A 20,223-nucleotide genomic window follows, 5' to 3' on the forward strand; every position below is an offset into this window, starting at 1 on the left:
TTTGAGCTAGACAGCATCAGAACTTGCTAACCAATATAAATGACTTATGTGAGAATGAGATTAAGATGATACCCAGGACTTGACCTTAACAATGGGGTAAAAGCAGGTACTGCTACTTACTGAGATTAAGAAGACTACCAGAAAGAGATTTAGGGTCAGGTTCAGTTTTAAACAATTTATTTTTAGATACTCATTATACATGGGAGTGTAACCGTACAGTAGGGAATAGAATATATAAACCTAGAGTTAAAGGCACCTTAATATACTCATTAAAAAAATTACTTAACTTGAGAGGCAGAGTTACAGACAGAGAGGGAGAGACAGAGAGAAAGGTCTTCCATCTGCTGGTTCACTCCCCAAATGGCCACACTGGCCAGAGTTGAGCCGATCCAAAGCCAGGAGCTTCTTCCGGGTCTCCCACATGGGTGCAGGGGTCCAAGCACTTAGCCCATCTTCAACTGCTTTCCCAGGCCATAGCAGAGAGCTGGATAAGAAGAGGAGCAGCCGGGACACAAACAAGTGCCCATATGGGATGCCAATGCCACAGAGGGAAGCTTAGCCCAAAACGCCACAGCACCAGCCCTAGGATACTCATTTGGGGGGCAGGTGTGTGGTGCAACAGTTAAGTTGTTGCTTGATGTGCCTGCATCCTTTATCAGAGTGCCTGGTTCGATTCCAGCTGTTCTGCTTCCTGTCCAGCTTCATGCTACTGTGCTCTCTGGGAGGCAGCAGATGAAAGCTCAAGTACTTGGGTCCCTGTCAGCCACATGGGAGCCCTGGTTGATCTTGGGAGTTTGGGGATCCTGATTTTAGCTGTTGTGAGCTTTTGTGGAGTGACTAGCAGATGGGAGATCTTTCTTCTCTAACTATCTCTAGTTCTCTGTCTCTATGCCTTTCAAATAAAATGTGAATAAATGGATAAAATATATAAAGATAAGCATTTGGGAGTTGTCAGTATGTGCACATTTAAGGCCATCCAGACTGGATATCACTAAGGGGGTGGGCAGAGATAGCTAAGAGATCCCTATAGTCAACATGAGCACTCTAACATGGACAAAATCAAAGAGGAAGACGAGCTGGGGGCTTGGGGAAGGATGACTGAGAGAATGTGGTGTTTTACAAAGCAAGCAAAAAAGATATTTCAAGGAAGAGTGGGTATAAAACTGTTTCATTAACTATCATTTACTGTGGATGTTAAAATCTTTCTTCTTCTTCCTCTTCCTCCTCCTCCCCCTCCCCCTCCCCCTCCCCCTCCTCCTTCTTTTTGTTAAAGATTTATTTGAAAGGCTGAGTAACAGAGAGGCAGAGGCAGAAGCAGAGACAGAGAGAGGTCTTCCACCTTCTGGTTCACTCTCCAAATTGCCACGCTGGCCGGAGCTGAGCCAGTCTGAAGCCAGGAGGCAGGAGCTTCCTCTGGGTCTCCCATGTGGGTGCAGGGACCCAAGGACTTGGGCCATCCTCTGCTGCTTTCCCAGGCCATAGCAGAAGGCTGGATTGGAAGTGGAGCAGCCAGGACTCGAACCAGTGCCCATAAAGGATGCCAGTGTCACAGTTGGCGGCTTTACCCACTATGGCACAATGCTGGCCCCAAACTCTTGACCTTGATCTTCTTGATCTCTCAGTTTCAGATACTTATGATAGGTCAAAATGATAAAGACTTGCACTCATCACTAGATCTCACTACTAGATTTCATTTTTGTTGATTTTAACAAATACAAATGAACCAAGTTGAGAAGCATGATAGTCTTACTGAATTGGTTTCAAGAGAGGGTGGGTGAAGAGGATTAAGTAATACAGAAAAAGAGAAAATACCTTTTGGTAAACTTCCATTGTAACGAAGAACAGAGAAATGGAAGAGAGAATGGTTTTAAAATTTATTTTTAATTATAACGTGTTGTCTGCTGAAGGAAGGGATTCAATGGAAAAAAAAACTGGTGATGAAAAAAGTGAAGAAAAAATATTTCAATAATATACACAAGTAGGAAGGAAGGTAAGAAAATTGATGCCGGAAGTAGAGGACTCAGCGGGCTGCCCATGGGTACATTGGTGGTTTATCCACGGGAGCAGGGTGGAAGGTAGAACTGTGAGAATGGGGTTGCTGAGATGTAAAAGGTGATGTATGTGAATTCATTCCTGAGGAAAATAGGGAAATACCAGGCAGGGTTATCTGTGAAGAGTAAGGAAGGAGATGAGGGGTGGGAAGTGTGAAATGAGGCAGGAGGGGACTGGCCTTGTGGCCCAGCAGGTTAAGCTGCTCCACTTCCAGCCCAGCTCCCTGCTAATGCACCTGGGAGAGCAGTGAGAAATGTGGATCTCCCTAGTGGGAAATCTGGATGGAGGCCCTGCCTCCTGGCTTCGGCCTGGCCCAGTGCTCTCTGTTGTGGCCATTTTGGGGGTGAACAAGTAGATGGGAGATCTCTTTGTCTCTTCCTCTGTCATTCTGCCTTTCAAATCAATAACAAAAATCTTTGGAAAAAAAATGAGAGGGGAAACAAAACAGTCAATGAATTGGGATGTGGTGGGCAGGAAGTTGCAGGATTTCTGGGTAGTACTCATGTCAAAAACTTTGGGAACACATGTTTCTTGAGAAGTGAGTCCCACTGTGTTAACACGTGAAATGAGGGTGCAGACCTTTGGCACCCTAAGATACCACTTAGGATGCCCACATCCCATATCTGAGTAGCTGGGTTTGAGCCTCAGCTCCATTTCCAATTCTACCTTCCTGCTAATGTGCATGGGAGGTAGCAGGTGATGGCTCAATACTTGGGCCTTGCCACCTTTGTGGGAAACCCTAATTGAATTCCTGGCTCCTAGCTTCAGTCTGGCTGAGCCCCAGCTGTTACAGATACCTAAGGAGTAAACCAGTGAATGGGAGATCTATGTACCTTTCAAATAAAAATATAAAAATTTAAAAGTAGCTTAAGAAATGGGGTGATTACATATTTTGGAGAACCACTGTATGTTATGTGACCCTATCCTCCAGAGCCACAACACTAATTAATAAATTAATACCCACTGCAGCATCCTCTTCAAAGAAAGATGTTTGACATTTGACCAAAAATTTCCAGATGTTGAGAGCAGAGCATTGCATCTAAGTATCCTACAGAACAATGTTCTACAGTTTCCAATTTGGAAAGTCACTACCATCAATTCAGCATCAACAAACGTGTCCATCTGTTCCCCAAGGGAGGATTTTTGCTGCCACTGCTGTTCCCTCTACGAGGTGCAGTGTTTGAGCTAGAAGAGAAATGCAAAACTTAAAGGACTCTAGGTGAAAGGTTAGGGAAAAGCACATTATTTTTCTGAAGCTCCTTATTCATTAACCATAACAGGGATACAGAAAGCCTTCCAAGCACAACAGTGTCATGGGAGGAGCAATATGCTGGGATTGGGAACCCAGTACTGACACGCCCAGGCTCAGTGATCTTGGTCAATCTTCAGCACTCATGTATCTAAAGGTTGACTAACAAGTGACCGTCTCCAGTTGTGGGTACAGAGCGCACGGTGATTAAGTGTTCTCATCTGAAGTCAATCAACCTAGGAGCAGATCTCAGCTCTTCCTTTTCCTAGCTGCGTCACCTTGGAAACAAGTTAACCTCCATGGGTCTCAGCTTTGTTCTTTGTAAATTGGAGAAGATAACACCTGTTTCACTGGCTGTATTGTGAGGATTAAATGAGAAAATACGCATCAAACACTTAGCACATTGATTTTATTTTTATAGAGTTTGTGTATTTGAAAGGCAGAGTGACAGAGAGAGAGAGAGAGAGAGAGAGAGAGAGAGAGAGAATGGGAGAGAGAGAGAGATCCTCTAGTTCACAGCCCAAATTCCTGTAACAGCCAGGGCTGGGCCAGGACAAAGCCAGGAGCCAGGAACTGCATCTCAGTCTTCCATGTGAGTGACAGGGACCCTAGTACTTGAGAGCCAAAATCTGCTGCCTCCCAGGTACACATAGGTAGGAAGCTGGTCCTAAGCAGCAGCTTAACCTGCAGTGCCACGGCTGCATCCCAGCACACTGATTTTGTAAGAGAACGCAGCAGCTGATAGGAAACAGTTCTCTAAATCGAACGTCCTGTGAAATTATAAGCCGCATTACTTCTTTATTAATAGTGTAGCAGAGAAAATTAAATCAGGAATGTTTCTGGAAAGAAAACATATAACATAAATTTGGTTCTAATCTATTACTCCATTACTCCTTAACCTTTTAGCGATCAGTATCTCCGCTCTGACTTCTCCACCTATTTTGATGGCAGTTTACAGTAGTGTTTTTACAAGCTTGTGCAGCATTATTGCAGAAAGAAATGACTTTTCTGTTGGGAATAATAATAGTAATAAAACAATGTTGTTTTAGATCTGTGATCTAGCGTTTCCTTTACAAGGAGGCATTACTCCTGATGAGAAAATAAAGGTTACGGAAGGGTTAACGGACTTTGTGAAGGTAACAACGTGGCCCAATCATTTCCCCCTACGCAGCAGCAGGAACATCTGTATTTCTGACATATTTATAACACGTTGGTTAAGATGTTTGCTTAATGTTCTTTTTTATTCAAAGGTCTCTGACCACTTAAACCTTTTCCCCTTTTAACTTAGATGTGCTTTGCCAGCTATTCATGCCCTTTAAGTACCTTCTGTATGCTCATGTTGAGATTGGACCTGCCAATTTTCAGAGTTCTGTGTTGACAAAATTTGAACATAATTACAGCAATTCTTTTTTCTAAAAAAAAATTCAAGTTAAGAAGAAAACTTCCCTTTAGATTGGAAATTTCAAGGAATTAAGATTGCTTGCTTGTTGTCAGAAGACAATGTTAGATGCTGTGATGCTAAGAATAAAAAAAATTGCATTACATTTGATAGACAGGTTTAAAATGTGGTTTGAATATGTCAGCTATTAGCATGGTACCCTGATCCAAGACTGGGCTCAGAAGAACTTAAAACTCAAAAGTGAAACTTTTGTTGTGAAACCCGTGGAGAATTACATACCTCCTTTCCAACTTTGATGCTTCTAGATAAAATGGCAGACCGTTTCTTTGCTGCTTGCTTACGTTATTAAATAAAAAGATATTTGTAAGTATTGCAGGGGTGAAATTATATAAATATTTTTATTAGCACTGGATTGTAAGAGACACAGATCCCACAAGTAGATGTGCATGAATGGACACAAGTCAATATACACGCACACAAAAAGATAGAGTTATGCATGGTGTGTGTCTAGATTTTCTCGGCAGACCCAGCCATATGTTTCTTGTCTCAGCGGCTGCCCAGCGAATTCATGCATGTGGCTAACAGTCCTAGCAGGCAAGAAGCCATATAAACAATGAACATAACTCATGATGAAACAAAGAGGCATGGTAATGGCATATTGGATAAGGAACCATTCAACTCAACTTTTTAAGTGAGCAATTTTGATAAGTGAGTAAATGATATATTGACAGAATCAGCCCACTGAGAAGTTAGATGGTGAAAGATGGCATGGCATTTCTCATGATAGGATGCCCTGGCCACATCCTCATCCCGGACTTTTGTCTGTAGTGTTCTTCATTGCAACCTCTCTGGAGCCAGCAGGAGAGACCCAGGGGTGTCAGAGCTCACAGACAATGGTTAAATACTGTGAAGTAGTTTCTTTGTTTTGTTTATTGCAACAGGAAAAGAGCTGGTTCTAGCTTCAAAGGAATAAAGAGTGTGCTTTAAATTCTTATTCTCTTTCTGTAATAAATGAATTGTATACTTTCTGTGTACTGTGGGAGATAGATTGGGACGCATAGTAAAGCTATAGGATTTCATTCATATGAACCATTCGTATGTGTCAACACTAAGCCTTACATTTCACCTGATATTTTCTCCTGAGAAAATACCATCCACCTGTTTAATTCAATGAGAAAAATAATTAATAATTGATGAGGATTTGTGGAGTTTAAAATTGTCAACAAGACAGTCTTAATACAACAGCTCTGAAGTCACTGAAATGCTTTCCTCTCTTCTGTTTATTTACCCTTTCTATAGGGCCTATCATCTTGCAGCTTAGGCATGGAAGCTGCAGGCATAATGAGAGGATGAAAATATTACGTGTCCATCTAATTTTTCTCTCTCAATGAATTAAAATACAGAGTTGAGCTGCACATTCTACCGTCTGACTCTGCTTAGTTGCTGAGACTGCCTAACGCCTTGTGGACAACATATACAGAGTGAATGATGTGAAAGAAAACAGGAAGGTATGATACCGCACGTTAATCTGAAAATGATGCCGTTGCTTATTTATTTGTAATATATTTGTATATATAATTTATTTGTAATATATTTGTAATATACAAAAATGCACATATAGTAGTGATAGTTAATGCACATAATTGTTCTTGTCCTGCTTTTATTCTCTTTTTTTTCTCTTAAGAGACAGACAGAGCTCCCACCTGCTGGTTTACTCCCCAAATGCCTACAGCCACACAGGCTGGGTTAGGCCAAAGCCAGGGGCCAGAATTTCAATCCAGATCTTCCATGTGGGTTGCAGGTTCCTAGTTTCTTTCGTCATCGCCATCTCTCTCCAGGGTTTGCATTGGCAGAAGGCGGGAATTGGGAGTGGACCCAGGACTTGAAGCTGGGTGCTCCAGATGGATGTCAGTGTACCAACTGATGGCTTGATGGCTGCATCAAATACCTGCTGCCCCCATTCTCATTTTTGAAGAAACTTTCCTTCTCTTTTTTTTTTAAGATTTATTTATTTGAAAGTCAGAGTTACACAGAGAGAGGAGAGACAGTCAGAGAGAGAGAGAGAGAGAGAGGGAGAGAGAAAGAGAGAGGTCTTCCATCTGATGGTTCACTCCCCAATTGGCCACAACAGCCGGAGCTGTGCAGATCCGAAGCCAGGAGCCAAGAGCTTCTTCTGGGTCTCCCACATGGGTGGAGGGGCCCAATGACTTGGGCCATCTTCCACTGCTTTCCCAGGCCATAGCAGAGAGCTGGATTGGAAGTGGAGCAGCTGGGTCTTGAACTGGAGCCCATATGGGATGCCGGTGCTACAGGCCAGGGCATTAACCCGCTGTGCCACAGCACTGGCCCCAAAACTTTCATTCTTATCATGATCTTGTGGTAATGAGTTCCTGAGACCAACAGTCATTGGATAGCCCAATGAAGGTTATCAAGGTCTTTCACAAACAAGCAGCACATGGAATGGTTTATATATCCAAACAATGATTGGCAAGTTGACAAATGCTTTATAATTATAGCCTTGAGGACAAAATGATATGGAAGCACCAGATATCTCAGCTTTCTCATCTGTGCAATGGGAATTTGTTTACTCACAAATACTTTTTGGATGCCTAGTGCATGCTATGCACATTTGCCACACAAATGGTCTGCAGCCTTGAACTTGATAGAAAAATCCTCTGCCCTTGCAAGAGCTCCTGCAAGGGGAGGTGGCTGCAGAGGGCAGGATACACTATATGCAACAGTAACAAATAACATACAGTAGTAGATTAAATGGTGATAAGTGTGACAGAGAGGAAGAGAGAGAGAGAGGACTAGGGATGCTTGTGGAATTTGCAACTTGTAAGAGTTTAGCAAGTCTCACCTTGAGAAAGAGAAAATGATAGTAGTGCTTCCTGCCACCATTACAGGAATTATTATATGTAAAATGCTTTGAATAATGTGTAGGACATAGGAAATTGCTAATATATGTTATTTTTTAAAAAGAGGTAGTGACATTAAGGGTTGTTTTAAGGAAGATTGTTGCTTGCTTTATAGTGATTTTATTTGCCATGGCCATTTTGTTGTTGTTGTTGTTGAAGTGAGGATGGAATTCCATTTGAATTCTATATAAAAGGTTCAGAAAACAAACTTGTGAACTAGGTAAAAATAAAGAGCTGGAAGAAGTCTTCATGAATAAATTTTTTCCATATTTAGATTCATCTTTGTCTTAAAAAAAAAGAATGTGAGGAGAGGGCAGGAGAAAATAAGAAATGAATGATAAGAAGAGAAGGAGGGAAAGAGAGAGGAAAGAAAGGGTTTTTTCAGAGTCTATTTTAAATACAAAACTGTTTAACATCATAGAGATAATTTTCCTTTGTTTGAATCATATCTCAGCAGATACATCAGTTTAAAAAAGATGCATGCTAAATTTAGTAAAATATTAATCTTTTTTTATGAATTGAATCAACTAAGTTCAAATGATTTATTGAATTAAACTATAGAAACTTTGAATAATTCCTTTGGGTTATTTTTCTTGATAAATAGCTTTGTCATACCGGTAGGTAACTATATTTTTAATAGTAAACAAATAGTAAACAGTAAATTATCTGTATCAAAGAAATTAGCAATTTTAGCTAAAACAAGAGGAAAATCCATCCTTATAGGATATTCACAATATGTCAGGTACTTTGGAATTCTCATTCTTCCATCGAAAAGTTTGATTACTTGTGAGTTGGGTGCTAAGTTAGGTGCTGAGTTTGGCACTGGTGGGATAGCTGATAAGTGGTCACACAGAATTCTTGTCAGTCCTCCTAAACAAGATCTCATTAGTTCTCCACTTCATTGTGAAGAAAGTGCCCAGTTGTAGGAGGAGGAAAACTGAACAAGAACAACTGAGCAACCTGCCAAAAATCCTACAGTGGAGTGAGGAAACCCAGAAGCACTGCCCGTCTTTCCAGGTGTCAGTCACCAGCTCTGATACTGCTGCCTTGCCAACACTGGACACGAACTACAAGTGCAAACGCAGTTTATGTGTTGAAAGACACAGCTTTTCTTTTCTAATTGACACTCACTTACCCAGTTTTTAAAAAGTAATGTTCATTTTTCAAAAACATGTAAATTGATGGAGTGGAAAGAGGAGCCGTAACGGACCATGTAACTGGATGGAGCTACACTGGGATTCCACATTCTGCCTTAGGTAAAGCACACTCATGGATTGATCCAGAATGTACTACATTGTGGTTTGTATACTTTAACAGTTGACTGAACATCTTGTGTGAAAAATGCATGTTAAAAAAAAACACATAATCTTGGGTGTTTTTTCTTGTTTATGAATTATTGTCCTTACAATAATGTAGAAATCACTTGTAAACTTGTAATTGTTTTTGTTTTTGGCTTCCTGCCAGCAAAATTCAACAGATAGCCTTGGTAGTATCGTGGTTTGCCATTTAAGACAAACACTATGCAAATTTAAACAGCAAACAGGCAGACACACTCTGTTGGTAGAGGTGCTTCTTCATGGTCACGTTCCTGTGACTGATGTTGGGGAAGCCACCTGCCCCAGCTCTGGCCAAGGAAATGGAAGCAGGTGATTTGACAGGCAGAGTTAGACAGTGAGAGACAGATAGAAAGGTCTTCCTTCCATTGGTTCACCCCCCAAATGGCCGCTATGGCTAGTGCACCGCGCTGATCCGAAGCCAGAAGCCAGGTGCTTCCTCCTGGTATCCCATGCTGGTGCAGGGCCTAGGCACTTGGGCCATCCTGCACTGTCCTCCCGGGCCACAGCAGGGAGCTGGACTGGAAGAGGAGCAACTGGCACAGAGCCGGTGCCCCAACCAGGATTAGAACTTGGAGTGCTGGAGCTGCAGGTGGAGGATTAGCCTAGTGAGCACTTTTAAAAAGGGGAGCAGGGAAAATGTAAAATGGGTTTGGGACTTTGGAGCGCCAGAGAGAAGCTGCACACCTTGTGACTGCCTCCCTTTGGACTACTGTTTCATGGTAATGAGTAGACAAAAAATATTAATCTTAAGCTGTCATTAGTTGGATGTTCTGCTGTTTGGGATGTGGGCTGGGTACCTTCATTTTCAATCCAGGATCTCATATCCCTTGTCCCCCCCACCAGCCAAGATAAGAATTCTGAGCAGAGGTACATATAGGTATATCAATGAGAACAGAATTTATTTAAAGGTGAGAGAGTAAACATTTGCAGATGAAAGAAATACTAATTCATACTGTGAGCTTTCTGTGAGCTTTCTTCTACCCATTCTTCCCTCTTTCATCTGCCCTCTCCTATTTCATTCCATTTTATCCTATTCTCAAGTTTCTGACCCTGTTTCCCTTCTTCCCTCCTCTGCATTCTTCTCTATCAGCTACTGAATGTACTTTAGATTCCTCGAAGGTAGAGCCAATGATCTATTCCGATGACTCCCACATTGATCAAAGCTAAAGCTAATCCTCCTGAATTAAGACTCCAAGTCAGAGATACAGTTTCCAGTTCTCATTCCCTTGTACCCCTGCCCCAAAATAACAAGTTTTTGTATTTTAGAGCCAGGATTTGTAATGGCTCCCATGGCTGTACCAGCCTTTGTTTCCTATCGTAGCCATTCGACCTAAGACTCACGATGTTGTAGGCAGGCTACGGCAATCATATTTCCACTCAGCCCAATCACCCCACTCATCAGTGTCTCACTTGTATTCCTAGAGAGTTCAATTGTTATCCATCAAAGAATTAAAACTCAAGCCATTCTTGTCTACCACCTTAAGACTTTCTATTGCAAAACATCATCCAACACTAGCAAGAACACAGGGGAAATGGCACACTCAGAGATATGAGGTCATTTTAAAGTACTTTTGAAAAATAATTTGGCAGTATGTTCTAGAACAATAGAAGCAAATTATAGTCTGCGTTTCAGTAATACAACTTAAGGGAAACTACCTAGAATTTTTTTTAAGAGAGAACCAAAGATATTTACGATATTGTAAGCACAACTGCAAAAATTCGGGAAAATTCTAAAGTGGTGATGATAATAAATTAAATGAATACTGGCAATCAACCCATTGTTAGGAAGAATAATGATTATGAAGACTTTCTGACAAGACTAACTATGAACAAACAGTAGCAATGAAAATGATAAATCTCAGGGCAGAAAGTAATTACTCCTATAGGGACAAGAGAAGGATGGAGCTGTGGAAGGCCCACAGCTGGAGAAACATGGTGTGTCTTAAGTTAGACAGAGGCCAAATGCAAACCTCACATGATGTATGTTATTTTACATGGATGACACATTTCATAAGCAATAAATTCATCTTTTGAAGAAAATTTATCAGTACAACCTCCTCCACCAATTTCTTAATGTTTCTAAGTAGATATAACTTGAGAGTACCTTAACTATACTTTCTATTATAGTTATTCATTAGTTTTATCTAAGCTCATTTTCATATGCTTGTAATATCAATGTTAGTGCCTTGTATGTAGCATGAAATAAAAGTGGTATTTTGTTAACTATAGGCGCTTTAAAAGAATGTAATTATTTCCACAGGATTACTATTTTCATTTGTAAAATCAAAAAAAACAAGGATAGTTCTAGTTCAAATTGCATGCCTTGATTTATTTAAAAATGCAGATGATCTCTAATAAATTATAGCTCCAATCTTTATAACCTAAAAACTTATAAAGTGTCATCTAAAAAAATTTTTGCTGTGACTTTTCCATGTGGAATTGAAAAACTGATTTTTTAATTTAGTATAGTATAATGCTAATTATAATAATAAGGTGAATATCATAGTTGAATAATTTTAAATGATTGGATATAAAAGGGGCAATGAAATTAAGTACAGATGCTTCATATCTAATATATTCTTTTCTGAAACTGTCCTATCTTAAATTTGCTTGAGGAACATTGCCCATCAGTGCATTCCAGAATTTTGTTTGTTATTTTCAATATGTGCACCCAAATGCAAACTCAAGCTTTCTGCTAAATTATATTTTAAGGTATTTCGTTCTAATTTTATATACTATAATTGCTTCATTGACTCAACAGGAATGAGTTAATCACCCATTATGGGCAAAACAGTTTTCTGTAAAGAAATTACAACCAAGTAGGTGATTGAGGCACAAAAGCTTACAAATAATCAGCAAGCCCAAAGCACTGAAAGCAGAAAAGTATAAACAACTGTAGAATAAATGAGGAAATCAGCATTAATTGGAAGCCTATATGGGCCAATATGTCTCACTCTGATCCAGGTAAGCATCTAATAAATGTTCATCTTTCAATGTGAGGGAAATATTTGAGTGGAAAAAACTGAGAATTAGGAGGAAAAAGGTTGAAAACCAGTTAAACAGTGACGGAGATAGTCTTTCCATGATGCCAGAGGAAGCTCCAAGAGGGGGAAGAGTATTTTTGCTGGTTGTGGCAGGGGATGGTATATGGACGCATGTACTCGCATGGAACGAGTTTTGGAGGATGAAGTAGGAACCATGATAAGTAGGAAGAAGTGCACCGTGGCCATGGCCTTGCGTGAAAGCACCAAGACATGGCATGGGAATCTGCAGAGGCTGGAAAAGGAAGAAGATAGGCAACTCTAAGTGCTATTGTCCTGAAACTAATTTGTGCCAATTTGGGTTCCAAAATGCAGGTTTGCTTTAATGAAGGCTTTGTCCTGGAAGAGGTGGACGGGATCTGAGGGCAGGAGGGAGGGAGGGGTCCAGAGGCCCACAGCTCAGGAGAGGGAAGAGGAGGCTGGGAGAGGCCTGAATGAGTGACTGGAGAAACCTGGACAAGCTGACACCTCCAAAAAATGTGATGAAGATTAATCTAGTTGCAGCCCAAGCTACTGATTGCAACAAAACTAAGTATGGAATGTCATTCCCCTCCCCCACCCAAGTCTTCAGACAGCTCATTAGCCAAATCAAAATACCTTATCACAAAATATCAAGTTACTTGCATTTGTGGTAAGGTTTTTACATGTCCTCCTCATACTTGAACAGGAGAATTCCCCTTTACTGCACATAATCCCCAAAGGGGACACATGGAAACATGTAGGGGTTAGAAATTGAACAGTATTTACTTCCGGCCCTAGGAAAAACCAGGACTATATTTTTGAACTTAACAACTCCCAGAATCACTTTCATTTATTTATTTTTTAAATTTTACATTATTTTCATTTTATTTAAAAGGCAAAGACACATCCATTCTCAGTTCACACAATGAAGTGATTTTTTTTCCCTTGTGGTTAAACCTGGGAGCTGCCTTAATTTACCATTTCTATTCCTTCTCATCCACAATGTAAAAAAAAAAAAATCTGCAAGCACTTTTTCCAGTCCTTGACGTACTTCCTTCTTTTAACTACACAACCAGACTCCAGGCATTAACCTTGACCTTCCCCTAATTTTCTTATCCCTCTGGAATGGATTCTTGCAGCTTATTTTCTGTCTTTCATCATCGTATTCGCATGCCCGCGGCTGTGCCCTGGGAAGGGGTGCAGTTTGATTTTCCACGTGCAGAGGCACTCGCCGTAGAACGTATTTATGGTCTGTCCGCCACTCAGCTCACTCTGAAAAAGAGCTGTTAGTACAAGCACTGCCACGATGACATAATTTCTTACAGCATCCCTCCACCCTCACTGCCTTCGCTCCCTGCCCCGCCTGGAGGAAAACCTGACAGTGCTCTCGCAGAGGCAAGTTTTTTGTTTTTCGTGTCAATCTGCGCATTCGTTGATATTCTGTCGTTTTTCAAACTTGTCTTTTCAAGCTGTTTCTTGTCCGGATGTAGCGGCGTGAAAAGGACTTAGCAACCCTCCGCCTGGCACCCGGGCGTGGCGGGGGTGGGGTGGGGTGGGGTGGGGTGGGGTGCAAGTCCGCAGCTGTTTTCCCGGGAACTAAGACCCCCCCACCTCAGCTTCCATCCGGATCCCTTTTCCCTTCGGGTTTCCCGAGTGTTTCAGGGCACCCGCGTCTTCAGCCGGGGGGCGCCCACTCCCCTTTCTCGCTCCCGCGGCTTTCCTGAGGCTACTTCGCAGGACGAGTGCTGCACAATTTTGACACTTTCACACTCCTCTGTCCTTCCTGGAAACCCCAGGCCCGGGACGGCCCGCTCCTCCTGCCATCCCGTTTTGTCCCCTGAGCAGACGCAGGCCCGCCCCCGGTCGACCCCTTGCAGGGCTAGCCACGGGCCGCGGGGCGCACGGGCAGCGCGCCGCCTTTGTTGTCATCCACGGCGCACACCGGGCCGAGGAGCGCCCGGGGGCCGCCAGTGCCACGCAGATGGAGAGCCCAGCTTTCCCTGGCTGGAGTTGGTGCGTTCGCTCTCATTTCCTGTTTCTCGGCCTCTCCCTCGCCTCTCTTCCCACCCCACTTGGTGCCACAGCACCGCCAGTCTCTCTCCTCACACAAACTTCCCCTCCTCGGCCGCTTTCCCACGCAGGGCGGGCTCCAAGCCACGGCACAGGAGTGTCCTGTCGCGCCCGGGGCGCACGCGCCCCCACCCCGCCCGCCGCTTCCGCCTCCGCCTGCCTCCGGCGGGCGCTGACCCCGCGCCCCGCGAGCCGCCGCGGGAACGGCCCGGCCTCCCGGCCGCCTCCTCCCTCGCTCGCCCCAGAATCCCGCGGATGCCCTCTCCGGGCGGGAGGGGTTGCTGGGGAAGAAGGCGCCCAGGACCGGGCTCCGAGGCGTGCGTTCCTCGGGGCGCGCTTCGGGGGTGTTTGGCTTCGCGTTCCCTCGGCCCCCGGGGGGGGGGCCCCCGTGGGGGTCCGCGGCTCCCGCTGTGCCTCGCTGCCGCTCCAGCGAGCCCGCCTGCTTCCCTGAGTCACCGGCGCGGGCGGGCGCCCCTTCCCCGGGCTGCGAAGCGAGACACGCGTCTGCGCCTCGCCCGCATTCATTCCCGCCAAGGTGAAGCGCGGGAGGGCGCACGCCCCCGCCTCCCCCGCAACGTGCGCGGCTCCAGACCCCAAACAATGATTCCCGCGCCCCACCCACTCCCGCGCCCAGGGCAGGGCTGCCCCTGCCGGGACCCCATTGTTGCCCGCCGCGGGCCGTGCCCTGCGCCCCGGGGGCGGTCCCCGCGAGCGGCGCCCGGGCCGGCTCCGCCCACACCTTTCCAAGTTAGCCGCGGGCGAGGCGCGGGGCGCTGGGGCGCGGGGCCCCTCCCGGCGCGCCCCACCGGGCTGGGGGCGGGGGGGCCCAGAGAGCTCCGCACTCTGGGGGTTTGTCCCGAAAGTCGTCTCCCGAGGCTGCCTTGCGCGCGCTCACACAAAAGAGGGGACTTTGTCGCGGTTCAGCGCCGCGTCCGGGGGCCGGCGAGTTGCGCCCGGGGCTTTCTCCCGCCGGCGGCTCCCCACCCCTCCCCCCGCCCCACGCCGCCTCGGCCATGCGTGGGCTCCGTGGGGGCGCCGCGGCCAGGCGGTGCAGGTGGACGGGCAGCACGGCCCGCGGCCCCCAGGCCCGGCGGGGGCGGGGCGGGGCGGGGCGGGGCGGTGGCTCCGCGGACCCCACCCCCCAGCCGGCGGCCCGGGCGGCGCGGCGAGGGCTGGGCGGTGGGTGTTGCCTTCTACCTCTGCGAGCGGGGAGGGGTTAGTTTCCCACAGGGGATTTCAACCAGCACACTCAGAGCCCGCCTCCTAATCCTCGGGCGGAGCGGCTCGGGGGCCCCATTTTATGGCAATAAAGCGACTTAGCGCCTGCTGAGCGAGCCCCTCCCCGCCGCCGCCCCCGCCCTCGGCCCCACCCCGGGGCTCGCCCGCAGCGGCGGGGCTTTGTTTCTGGGGGAGAAGACCCGGAGCTCTTTTGTTTGGGGGTCTGGCGTCTTCACCCCTCCACCCCTCCCAACAGCCGCCCACCCCGCGCCCCCACTGCCCGACCTCGCGCCAGCCACCCCACCTTCCGCGCCTCTCCGGTTTCCTGGGCGGAGGAGCGGCGGCCCGCACCCCCCTCGGCGGGGCCCCGGGGTAATTCGATGCGGGCCTGGCCGGGCTCCCCACGCTAGAGCGGGGCTCGCGGCGCGGCTGCCTCCACCCACCGGCCCACCCTCCACGGAGCGCATCATGTGATCCGGGTAAGTCATTTGCAAGTACAACAGTTCCCCGGGTTGCCCCCCATTCATTTCCTGAGAACTGCAGAGAGCAGCTGAGAGGCTCTGCTTGTGCGTGTGCGTGTGACGCCGCGTGTGCGGGAGTGAGTGTGCGCGCGCGTGTGAGCGAGAGAAAGGGAGAGACAGGGGCACTCTGTGTGAGGGAAAGAAAACAATTTCTCCTGCTCTGCAGCTTCTGTTCAGGTCTGTGCCGATTCCGTTTCTTATCAAAATAAACAACCCCCTCCTTTTTTTTTCCCCCTTCCATCCCAAATCAGAGCGTATTCTCTCACCATGTTTTATTTTCCTTCTGTCATCTGTGCAAGTTAAATCCTTTTGGTGGGTCTGTGTTCTCTGGAACCGGGCAAGTGTTGGGAAGCGGGAGGGGGCCAGGGAAAGGGCGATGCTATTGCAAAGCAAGTAGCGCCGGTCGGATTCGTGGAGAAGAAAGGAGGCGGTTTCTTCCTTCCCCGAGAATTTTTTTTTTAAAACAACTTATCAAGCAACGTGAATTAAGCCAATGTTTTTCTACCCCTAGTGGGATTGTTGTTGGTTGCAGTGTTGGCCTGACAGTTGCCAAGGATGAGAGAGAGAGAGAGAGAGAGAGAGAGAGAGAGGGAGAGAGAGAGGGAGAGAGAGAACCCAGGGGCTGAAATGGGGGTGGCGGCGGGGGGCGGTGCTCACGGAAGTAGCCGGCCCCCGGGAGTGCGGTGGGTTCCCGGGGCCGGGTGGGCTGCGTGCGCGCTGGCCGGAGTGGAGGGGAAGGGGTTAACGCGGGGATGACACGGCTGGCATCCGAGAGAGTGGTCCTGGTGCTACATTCATTATTGTCTCCGGTCGTAACGAGGTGGAACTGTCACTTGCTGCGGTGCCCGGTCCGCGGAGGTGGCCAGGGGCTGGCCCCGTGGCCGTTCTTTTTCGGCGACGGAGGACCTGGCCGGAGTTGGCGAGGGGCAACTTTGCACGTCCACCCGGGCCGCGAAGCCCGCGGCGCTGGCCTGGGAGCCGCTTCTAGCCTTCGGAAGCGCGCTCCGAGGGCTCGGACTTGACCCCGGCGACGCTGGTCGCCGTGCGTGCTCGGTGCTCCCCTCCGGAGAGAATCAGCCCTGCTTTTGTTGGGGGGTGGAGAACCGCCTGCTGGAACTTTCAAAACTTTTATCTTTGGCGAAAAAGGGTGGGGTGCACTCAACAGTTTTGTTCCGTAGCGCAGCCGTGGCAGACGCTTGGAAAAAGTACCAATTCCTTTGTTACATGCCCTGCAGCTTCCCAGCCCCCTTCACCCTGCGCTGCGAGTTTTGCATACTTTAATAGTAATAGCCTTAATTCAGCTGATAAAAGCTGACTGTGTTGAGTTAAGGAGTATTAGGACCACGGAATGTGTAATCTGGATAAACAGTTTGTGCGGTTAATATCGTCAGCTCTCTCGTTTAACTGTACAGATGGCTTAAGTGTCGTTCTACACGGCTTGTTTTAAATCATTGCACCGGCTAATAGAATTCTCGGGCGAGCACTGAGATGTTTTATTTTAAATCAGCGTTAATATCCTCGCGGCTTCCCTGGAACACCGGCGAGGCGAGGAGCAGCTCTATTTACATTTAGTGCATGTGCATCTACTTGCTTCGGTAGACATCTGCCAATCAAACACACGTCATTCTGCGATTCCGCCGAGACGCCTCCGTGCCCTTTTCCTAGTGGAGGATAGAGTTGTTTAGCTAAGTAAATGCTGCGAAATGAATTTGGTGGCTTTTAGCAAGCAGCAGCTTGTGGTGGGAATAGGAGTGGTCACTTGGAAGAGAGGGTGTAGACCGTCTTCAAACAAACGGTTTTAGAATTGGCATTTAATTAAAACGGTGGGAGTCTTCCTCCCCCTCCCCCCCACTAAACGGGGGGAGGGGGAAGCCTGGTTGTGCTATTCACAGACCTCATTCACATGTTGTTTACATTTTTTTAACCACGTAGAAATTGGTTACCTTAAAGGCTATGCTTTTAGGCTAAAAAATTCTGAACTGTAGGATCTTAGTAGAAAAAGCATGTCGAAGGGCAAACGTTTCAATGGCCTGAGTAATATCTCTATCGCTGAAGTAGCCTGGTCAGTGCTGATATTTGACTTAATAAATTAATATAGTTCCTTTGAGTCGGGGGGAGAGCACATTTGAGCCTACAAGAATTGACAGAAATGTGTAATGTGTCTGGGAGAGACGCTCGTTCCACCAACTTAGAACAATTCTGAAATTCGCTGGTAAAATCTGCAATGTTTTCACATAAGATTTTCATAATTCATGAACTAAAACAATGTAGCCAACATAGCTACATCAGGTTAAACAAAACATTCTGGAGGGTTGCTGTTCATTTTCGAAGTCCTGCAGTTATATCTCTTACTTAGTAATGCATGTTTAAGAGAAACTGGAATCAGCCAAACTTTATCATGGAATGCTGTTTATTACTATTTATTGAATGAAAATTTTCGTGTGAATGAGCTGTTAATACACATTTTTTTTTTCACCCCCACAAAGTTTCTTTTCAAGAAGTGAATGTCACTTGGTAGGAAATGGTCTTGGTACAGCGTTTGAGACCTTGACCTTAGCCACTCTTGGCTGGTGGTTGTTTACTACAGCTGCAGCCTGTGTGTGTGCGCCGAAAGGGGAAGGGACTGTGGGCACGCGTGCACTCCCTCTGCCCAGGCCACTGCGGGAACAAATCAGGATGCTGGATGGCCATGCTGAACAGCATGTGTCGGCCTGCATTGTCAGTGGTGCTCTGGTCATGGAGAAAATAACGTGTTTCTCTCAGGGATTGCTCTGGGCCTCCTGCAAACGGAACTGTGGGTTGTAACAGGCTCAGGGTGAGTTCTTAGATGTTTGATCACGCAGCGGGCAGTAGTTATCAGCTTAATGAAATAATTTGATCTTAAATAAAGGTGTGTCTCATCTCAGCAGAGACGTAGGTGCTCAGGCCTCTAGGCCTGTACTAAGGGTATTTTGGATTCAAAATGTTGGTTAATCAAGAGTTTTGAGTAACCTTACCCACCAAAGTGGTACTGTTGAGTACCTGAAAATGTAAAAGCCCCAGGTACTTTCTCCCTAGTACAAAATGGAAAGCGTGCAGTTTCGTGTTTGTGCAAATTAAAAAAAAAATACTGGGTAATCACTTGGAATTGGAGTGTCAGATAGTTTATTTTCTCTATATTGTGAGAGAAACAATTTTCGTAAAGGCTCAAGTTTGTTAATCTAGCTGTAGGTAGTTGGTCTATGAGTTCAGAATAGTTGTAGAAAACTAATAATGGCACAAATTCATTTGAAACAGTTATTCTGGTTTTTCTTAAGTAAGTTTACAAACTGTGCTTGCAAATGGACTAGAAAGATCTTTAGTAAGAACTAAAATTTGCTACTTTAGTTCCGAATCGATACCATTGTTACCTTTCTTCGTTTAGAAAACAACTTTCATTTTTGTAAAGTAATTTCTGAATTAGGTTGTCTTGCTTATCTATCATTTTGAGGATACTGTGTGATAATGGTCTGGAAATAGCTGCTTTTTGCTCAGTGTTGGTTTATTTTAATTAAAACTCTATGTTTTCAGCCTGCAAGTTTTACCTGGCTTTCAGTTCCCAGTGTGTACAAAGTGTAAGGGTAGAAATATTAACATTCAATCACTGGCAACACCCTGTAACCACAGCCTTAACTCATCCACCGCAGAGACTCCTCCCAGAGGCAAATGCAGGCAAACAGATGGGCCCTGCCCTGCACACAGGAGGTCAGCAGCCTCAGGGCGCTGTCAGACCTGCTTGGTCTCTGGCCCAGCCAGAGAGCTGTGGGACCAGCCAGCCCGCCAGAATTCATTTTCTGGGCCTGGCAGGGCCACACCCCATCTGATGTCAGCTCTTGAGTTCTTGTGGTGGAGAACACATGCTGTGAGTTAAATGGCTACTTTCTCAGTATACTCTCAGTAATTAGGTTACAAAAGGATTTTTTTCAGTGTGGGGTGTTTATAGTCCTAAAGCAGCTACTTGAGGAGTCATATTGCTCCATGAAAATTTGTTTTGGTCTGGCAGTAGATTACAGGATATTCATCCCAGAAATTCTTCTCTGCTGTGGTCCTTTTGTCTTTTTCTTTTTTTAATTTCCCAGGTGAAAGTCATACTTTCATTGATAATCTCAGGCCTGCGTTTTTGGCTATTTATCAGTGTGATCATTGGATTGGTCCACGTAGTTTCGTTGTCTCGGTATACAGGGAGGAGCAGAAAGCCATTGCTGCCCGGAAGGAGAGAGAGGAAGAAAATCAGAGAGCTGTGGGGTAGTTTTCCCACTTCCATCAAAGAAAGCCAATGTGGTTACTCCCTGCCGCCCTTGGCAGTCATGGATTGTGTCCCAGATGTGATATTTGCCTTGCTTTTTCATATAAAAAGCTTATGCAATAAGTTTGATAGTATGTGTATGGATATACATACACATATATATGTAAGAGAATTTACATTTATATTCATAGTC

The 20,223-nt window shown here is 45.8% G+C and overlaps 1 protein-coding gene across 6 annotated transcripts in view; it reads left to right on the forward strand.

Annotated features, from left to right (window-relative positions):
- Window positions 1-6,189: 6,189 nt before the first annotated feature.
- KLF12 (KLF transcription factor 12) overlaps window positions 6,190-20,223 on the forward strand; it is a 519,070-nt gene continuing 505,036 nt past the window's right edge. For 2 of the 6 annotated variants that reach the window (XM_070048719.1, XM_051850621.2), the window contains exon 1: window positions 15,178-15,724. The gene's annotated coding sequence lies outside the window, so the exon portion shown is untranslated. The other 4 variants (XM_070048724.1, XM_070048722.1, XM_051850622.2 and 1 more) reach the window with 4 other exon arrangements.

The sequence above is a fragment of the Oryctolagus cuniculus genome, chromosome 9 (assembly GCF_964237555.1).
Source record: "Oryctolagus cuniculus chromosome 9, mOryCun1.1, whole genome shotgun sequence".
Taxonomy (NCBI): Eukaryota; Metazoa; Chordata; class Mammalia; order Lagomorpha; family Leporidae; genus Oryctolagus; species Oryctolagus cuniculus.